An 8665-nucleotide genomic window follows, 5' to 3' on the forward strand; every position below is an offset into this window, starting at 1 on the left:
CCTGCTTACTTGCATTTTAATATGCTTTGCTCAGTATGGGCCTAAGACAGTGGATGTAATGCCTAGACAAAGCATATTAAAATGTGCAACAACATAATTACCCACTATCTAAGCAGGAATTAGGAGTTACTGTTAATTAGAATGTGCTTACACAGATGAAAATCACTAATGAAAAGCTTGACTGAATATGTTTGCCAATAAGCAACTTGTTGGTTGGTGTGTTCATATAAAATGATGATTTGAGTATTTTTAGCCGAAGTAAACTGTAATGTGTCTGAGGCCTGTATGTTAGCTTATAGTGCACATGGTCATAAACATACTATACATCTGTAAGGGAAGCTGTGACAGAGTTCTCATCAATGTGACAGGATGTGATCAAGGGCATTGGTGTGATGTGTCCGCTGGGCCTCAGTCGAGCCCTCACTGTCCCTCCTCTGTGCCCCCCCCAAACCATAACAATCCTAATGGGCTCTGATGGGCACCTCCATCTTGCCTGTCTAATTGATGTAAATACTGTGCATGTGAACCCTCAGTCCTTCCCACCACCCCGGCCTGCCCCTCCCTTGTTTTCTTATAACAGTACAGGTCAGAGGTTAGGCTGACTGAGTGATCATTAGAATGACAGTCCTTATTAGAGGAGCAGCTTGTCTGACACTCCATACGCATCCCAAAGAGGGATCCACCCTGTCTGCTTCATCTAGATCATATTACATGACACGACCTCAGAACAGATACTACCAGTGCACTACAACACTGTAGGCCACTAGGGCACGGTGGCATTTTCAGAGGGGTCCCCTCGCCTGTCACAGCGCTTCCCTGACACCACTCTGTCCGTCTGGCTTGGATGCACTCTGTCATTTTAAGGAGGGCTACTGTCAGTGGGTATTGGGACCATCGTGTCTACATGCCTTGGCATTTTCATTGGGTTTTTTTTCTGTGACGGAGCATCCAGCCACCCTCTTGAGAGTCTGCAATGTCGCGGCCAATGATTAATAGTTAGAGATGGGCTATGAAAACGTCCACTGTGGCCAGATGCTAGCCAGGGCTTTGCTGAACTGATATAATGGACACTGTCTGCCAATTTGGCTCTCTTACAAAGCCTGGAAGTTCCCCAAGATTGATTCTGTTTCTATGTAGGAGTGCCCTGGGGGCTGGATGTTGAGGATGCATTCTTGTGAAAAATGTTGGGGTGTATTATCTTCAGTTGAGAAGAGTACTATGTATGATTATGGATATAACAAAATGCCAAATACAGTCTACTCACTGACATTTAAATGCAACACTAAAAAAACAAAAACAATGCTGATTTTTTTTTTTTTAATCATTTTTATCATTTAAGTAAAGAAAAGGATCTTTGGATGTGGACAAAAAAAGGGGGGGCTAGGATCATTTACAGCAGGAATCCTCTGAGGCTGTTTTGCAAAACAAAATGAAGCAGCTAGACCCTTATTGAAAAATATAGTGCAGTGAGACGGAAATTTATTAACTGGCACCAGTTAATGTGTGCATTATTCATTTCTGGTGAGCATGAAAAATGATCTAAAGAGGTTTGAAATTGCAGACGCGCAGGCTGACTGCACAGTGGCTGGGCTTGCTGGTTCGTTTCATCCTCTTGCAGGGGTGTTTGGGCTGAGAGGTGGAGGGCTGGAGGGACAGAGGGCTGGAGGATGGAAGATGGAGGGGAGGAGTACGAGCCCCTTTCTGGACAGTAGGGTTTTCCAGTAACAGCTGTGCTTCTCTCACGAGGGGGCGGCAGCAGCACTGGGAGAGAGGCTGCTTGGGACAGATGGACCAGCCCAACACCACCTCCCCTCTCACCTCCCCTCTTACCTCCCATCCCTGCTTCTCTTATTGAAAATATAGCTCTACCACCACTAATATGTATAGCTTAGTGTATGTATACATTATATTTGTGTGTATCAATACTCTTCTCATTGATTTGCCAAGTCTTTAGCGTTTTTACCCTCCATATATTGCAATTTACATCTACAATCAGTTAGTTCGCACCTCGTTTTTCATTTTTCTATCTTGAATGCTCTCTCTTCACTATGAATCCCATCTTTCTTATCCTTCTTTTTCTCTCTGAGTTTCTTCTTCTCCTTCCCCTCACCACTACTACAGTAGGAGGTGTTGGGCAGGAGTCAGTGCCAATGGCATATGGCTTTCCACTGCGCTAAACATTCATACAAAAGACAGGCCCATCAGTCATGGCTGTGGCCGGATGAGGGGAGAGAGCAGGCCTCTGATGAATGGTGTTTAGGACTTACCTGCTGTTAAAACATTACCTCCCAAACACCAGCTCCCTGAAGCACACGCAACATTAAGAACTGTATAATATATGAAATACGGCCCTTGTGTGCAGACATCATGTACGCCAGGTTATAGCAAATAATAAATATGCTTTTTAAACCCCTTGCACCAAACCCCAGGTCAGGCCTTCATAGACCAATTAATGCAGAGCATCTGCTGTATAGTGGGAGCATGCTGAAGAACTTCCGTGCCATTTTAGGCAATTTAATAAGTAGAGCTGCTTCCTGCCTGCTCCAATAGCTCTTACTGCTAGAGTAAGCATGGAATGGGTCTCCTCGATTAGACCAAATTAATCCATTCTTCAGGGATTCTTTTTCTGGTTCTATGGTAAAACCCGAGCGCCTTTGTTCTTCCTTGAGCCCTGGTGTTTTTTCTGCCAAATTTAACAGAAGGCTCGGAGGGTAACAGGGGTCCAACCCAGTATCACCTTCTGGAGCAGAGCAACTAGCAGAGAAAGACAATCAGCCTGAACCCTGCTGTCTCCAGCACAAAGTGAAAAGACTCTAATTGGGCTTTTTTACGCTGCATTTTCCTGCAGGATTGCTGGATCATGAAAAAGCAATTAAACCTCAGAGCTGCAATTCATTCATTCTCATTTTTACCCTTTCATTGGAAAGAGACAAATTTGAAATCACTTATGTGAGTCAAGATTCATGCTTTTTGTGATTTTGTTTCATTTTGGATGTGATGGAGAGCAGCTGTCTGCTCAAATCACATATTTAGACCGGTGAAAATATAGTCTTCGATTGTAAGCATATTCATCAGAAATAAAAACACCCATTTAAACTCAAAGTACATTTTTTTTAAACAGCACAATACCTGATCAAAAAACCCTGACTTCTGAAAACTGTTTAATTCTGAGAGGACTGTAGTTCCCTGTGTTAACATCTAGAGGCAGTGCTGTCCACAAAACCATGACCTCAGGACTGCAGGGAAAAAAACAGAAATATAAAAAACAAAAAAGCATGTATGACCTTAGAAAAAAATGTTTTTGTTGTGTATAAAGGGAAATATGAATATAATGAATTAATAGAATATAATAGAGACTCACAACTTAAACAAAGATTTCACACAATAAAAAGTACAATACAAACAATACTCATTTTTACTTTCTGGTTAGTGTGAGTATGCCCATACTGTAGGTTTCTGTTGTAAGTGTCAGTTATGTTTTAATAAGTATTTTTCCTCAATCATGATCAATAATCTATGGTTAAATTGCCACCAAAAAGACATAGAATTTGTAAGAATTTCATAAATATATCTAAAAGAACTGTCACTCATAACAGTATGTGATATCAAGTTTGCTTTTCATCTAATAACATTACAATCTTGAAAAATATTTTGACAACACATTATCATATTTAATCAAACCAAGAATTTTTCATAATCAAGAAAGTCTTAATTCAGGTTTCACTTGCTGTGTTGTAATTACTAAAGCAAGTAATCATAGGAATGCTACATGTTTTTGCATAAAGCTGAAGAATCAAATCCCATTTATTAAAAGTTTTTTTTTTTTTCCTGTGGAGAAGAAAGATAATAAAAATAGACAGCATCTTGCTGAATTAGTTTCACATGTATATGTAATATTAATAAAACAGGTTTTAACAGCCACAAAAATAATATATCTGCACTGTTTTAAATCTCAGGTATTAAAACAAACATGAGTAAAATGCAAATAAATGTATTATTTCATGAAATGAAATTAAAGTACTGAACAAAATGTTTGTGCTTTGAAATGTAACTTACATTAAATGATTTTTCACACAAATATGTATCTGAGAGCCTGTGAAGTTGTTTGACTGTAAAATCGCCTCTGTAATAATTTATAATTAAAGACACACAAGATGACCACCAGCCATTTGCCCCAATTTCCATCCAAGCATTGTTAACCAAGCGCTTAACTGTCTCATAACTCCAAATGTTCCAGTCCACGGGGTCCATACATTGTAAATTAGGTTTGTTAATGTACTCGACTCTGCTCCCAGACACAGAGAACGACAGTGCCCTGGTCTACTCACACACACACACACGCACACACACCCTAACACACACACACACACACACACACACACACACACACACACACACACACACACATGGTTGGCTTTGTATTCACTTTTGTTTTCCCACCATGCACAAAGTGATCAACTATCACACCCCAGACGGTGAGATGTCAACATGAAATACCTTCATTTGCATCAGCTTTAAAAACTGCCTGACTTCTTGTTATGCCAGCGAACCACCAGTGTCTCCATAAAATTCACTTTAGCCACAGGGGTCCTGAGACCTTGCTAAATACTGCCCCAATACTGCTGTCAACAGTCCGTCAATCACATGACAAATCCTTCTGATTAAACAGAGCTTCACTTGCTCTTTCACAATGGACTGAAATCTGCTGAAGTAGGTCTTGATGTTTCTGTCCCACAGGATTATGTCATTAGGTTGTTTTAACATTTTGTATAGAATGCGCCCATTTAACACAACACAATTTTTAGATCCAACTTTGCAGTGCAGTCATTCAAATGGACTTATTATTACAATTTGTGTTTGTTTTACAATGGCACTGTCTTTAAATTAATTTTACTTAAATAAATCAAAATCTGAAAATGTACAATTTCACACTTTTTTTTCTTATGTTTAAACAACTAAACCAAACAAAACCACTTAAAATGTAGTAAATATAATTTGTTGTTGCATGTAGACATAATAATAATCTTACAATAACTTTAATTAAAATGATTTGTTTCAATTAGAATCACTTTTGCAACATCTATTCACTTTTAAATCAACTGACAGAAACCAGTGTAAAGAGGGCTAAATCATTCTTTAAGGAAGTAATGAGTGGACGCATCATACAAATCAAGCTGCCGCGCTAAGAGCATCTAAGCAGCCTGGAAAAGCCTCAGACAGACAGCTGAATAAAAGGCTGCTCAAAAGACAGGCTGTGGTAAGATAAGAGGCAACATCTAATCTGACTCGGATAGCTGATACAGCCCTGCCACGTCTAAATCCTGGAGGTTTGGTCTGAGGAGGAAGGATTTAACTTAAACCCCTTTCATCGTGCTAAATGTGTTTTTGTAATTAAACCCATACAATTAACACTGACAAGCACAGGTCAAAGAGAGCAGAACTCCTCTGTTCACGCGAACCTCGGCAAGTGAAAAGGGACAGAGACAGAAGACAAGAGACACAGAGACGGAGGGGAAATGTGGAGGGAGAGAGCGCACGCTGCTGCACTATAAGTTAGAAAGATTGCTGGAGTGAGGGAGAAGAAGAAAAGCAGTGAATGAAAAAAAAAAAAAAAGGAGGTGGGGAAAAAAAGTGAGAGAGGCACCTTCATTGAAGCCGTATGAATTTCAGCATTCAGGCTATATAGTGCTCTGCAAGTTAACCTCCAGACCACAGTGTTTATTCTGGGACTGTGTTCCAGATCTGGGGGGATATCTAGTTCCCTGACTTCAAAGACACAGAGCTGTTGGAGCAAAGCTTTTAGCTGCTCCTTAAAGCCTGACATTAAGTGAATTGGAGCAGCTGTGGCAATGTGTGACAATATTTTTACTATAAATACAGCTCCACATGGCTTGGGGTAATGGATTACAAACAGCAGAATTACTGTAATTTTAGTAGGAAACGTATCTGCAATAGGTTACTGAAAAAAAGCTACAAAAACACAAGGGGAAAAAAAAGAGGAAAAAGGATAGTCTGGATAGATGTAAACTACTCAATTTGATCACTAATTGTTTGAAATGTGTAAAAATAAAAATGTTTCATCTAGGAATCTTGGGCAATTATGTAAAGTTATCTGAAAAACTGTGTTTCTGAATTCAGCAATCCACAGGAATTATCACTAGTAACTGAACTTCACTATGGTGACTGTAAAAGAATATTTTCTGACAATTTGGTTTAGTTTAACAAAGCACACATTTAGTTTAATTTTTATATTGATGAGTGAAACGTTGTGTAAGTGCAGTTCAATATAAAGAAAATCTGTTTGTTTTGATTATACATACAGATACAGATTAACTTTATTGACCCCCAAGTGAAAATTCACTTTTCAGCTCAAGAAAAAGCCTTAAAGAAAATCAAACAAAAAACAGAATTAATGAACAAGCAACCATCACTTTATGAATCATCAGACTGATAGGAAATATAATATATATATAAAATATGCGCCACTTTTTTTGTTTTAATTTGTAAATTTTTCATGTTTCATGAGTCTTCATTTATATTTGTATTAACTTATCATAATGAATTATTTTTCCAGTCACGACTATATCTGACACCTTCGAAGGCCAGTCATTTTCTTAACACTAATTTCACTGCATCAGTGAGTTAAAAAAAAAAAAGAAAGAAAAAGGTCAGTGATATATCCTGCTTCTTTCAGCATTCTCCATGTTTAGCATAAAATAAAAGAGTCAGGTAATTATATGTGCAGCTGAAAATACTTCTTTTTTTTAAAGAGCATGCAGTTAAAACAGTGCCCAACCAGCCATGAAATCATAATGGATTTCATTCAGGGGCCACTATGATGGTCCAGTCATTATTGCATAAGCATTTAAAACATGAAATGAATGAAAAAAATCCTTCTGTTGATTTAATTACTGATCTAGATATAATTTCAAGTCCTTGCTTCTATGCTCTATTTTTCATCAGTGCATGTTTTTTTTTTTTTTTTTTTTTTTTTTTTTATTAATGTATAAAACAAAGTTCCTGGACACAAATCATATCTTTTTTTTCTCCTTTAAATCATCACCATTATGTAAAATATTTTGTATATAAATTACTCTAAAGCTCCAAATGCTTTCTTTTCACCTGTATAACAGTGACAGTACTGAGAGAGTTGTTTTCTCTTCTGTCAAACCCCTGAGAAATGGATTGTTCACTGTTTGTATGAGGGCCATCAGGGACCTTCTGCACATCTTCACCTTGCACATACAGCCAGAAGAGCTGTGCTGCTGCCCTGATCTTAGTGGGTTCTTAGCGTGTGACCCATGTCACGGGCCTCACAGTCTGATGGACACAGCTGTCTTGCCTTGGGCAAAAAGGAGCAAAGGGAAATGATACACAGCCAGAAAAGGGGGAAAAAGAGAGTGTGTGTGTATGTTTGTGTGTGTTTGGCGATGGTACTGGTTCTCCTCTGGCACTTTCTGGGGCATGTGCCCACTCAGCGTGGCATCCCGCTTAGTCAGCACCCGCCAACCCAACCAAAAAACTACACAGCGGACAGAGCAACTACACACAAACTATAGTCACACAAATGCTCTTGGACATAGAGAGAAACATCACCTCTCATGCTGCTGACCATCGCACCACAAAAAACGTGCGGAGAGTCACACACTCAAATGATCACTTGGCAGGTGACACCGAGGCACCAAGACACAGATACAACAGTCTGGACAACACACAGCAGTAGAATGAAGCAGACACACAAACATGTTGGATAACATTAAAGATGGTACAAAAATGTAAGACATTGTTGCACTAAATGGAGTAAACACAGATGTCACAAGACTTGAGTCTGAGTAATAAAAATAATAAAAAAAAAATTAAAAATATACACAATGAGCCATTTGAAAGTTAGCACTAAAATCAACACATTTCAAGACTGGCTATGCATGTAAGTTTAGCAGTACAGCTGCATTTTGTGTTGCATCTTCAGGACTTTTAATATGGATTTTATATGTATTAGAATATTTATTTATTATTGGTAAATCAAAAATCTGATCAAACACATAGATTGGTGTTGAATGGAACCTCATCAAAAATACATATTTTTTGCTTTTCAACTACATTTTTTTTAGATCATGACAAAATCATACTACAAGTGAAGTGAAATTGGACACATTTCCCGTCTGTAGCTGTAAGTCTATAGGACCTAATATACTCTTCTTAGTTAAGCTTGAGGGCTGAACCCTTGGTGAGGCCATGTCTGTGGTGGACAGGGCTTCACAGAGTCAAGCAGGGCTGGACAGGGCTGGGGAGGCACAGAGCACATGTTAGGAACAGAGGATAGAGCCACTCTTACTGGAGGAGAGCCACATGTGCTGGGCCGCGGAGAGAGACTTGAACACTGCTCACGCTGTCAACATGCTGACATATACATACGCAAACATTTGTGTGGAAGGTACAGACACACAGACACACACTGGTGCACATACACACTGCAGGGCCAAGCCAATTAACACCCTGCCACAGCACAAATCATATTCGGAGCAGTCGTGGAACAGGAGGGCATATGTGGATAATCATACATGCAAATTAGATGAACAAGAAAGGCATCTAAATTCTGGCAACAACTTGTGACAACATCTCAAAGTAGCGTTGGGTCATCGATCAAAAGCACATATACAAACAT

This window comes from Sphaeramia orbicularis, chromosome 21, assembly GCF_902148855.1.
Source record: "Sphaeramia orbicularis chromosome 21, fSphaOr1.1, whole genome shotgun sequence".
NCBI lineage: Eukaryota > Metazoa > Chordata > Actinopteri > Kurtiformes > Apogonidae > Sphaeramia > Sphaeramia orbicularis.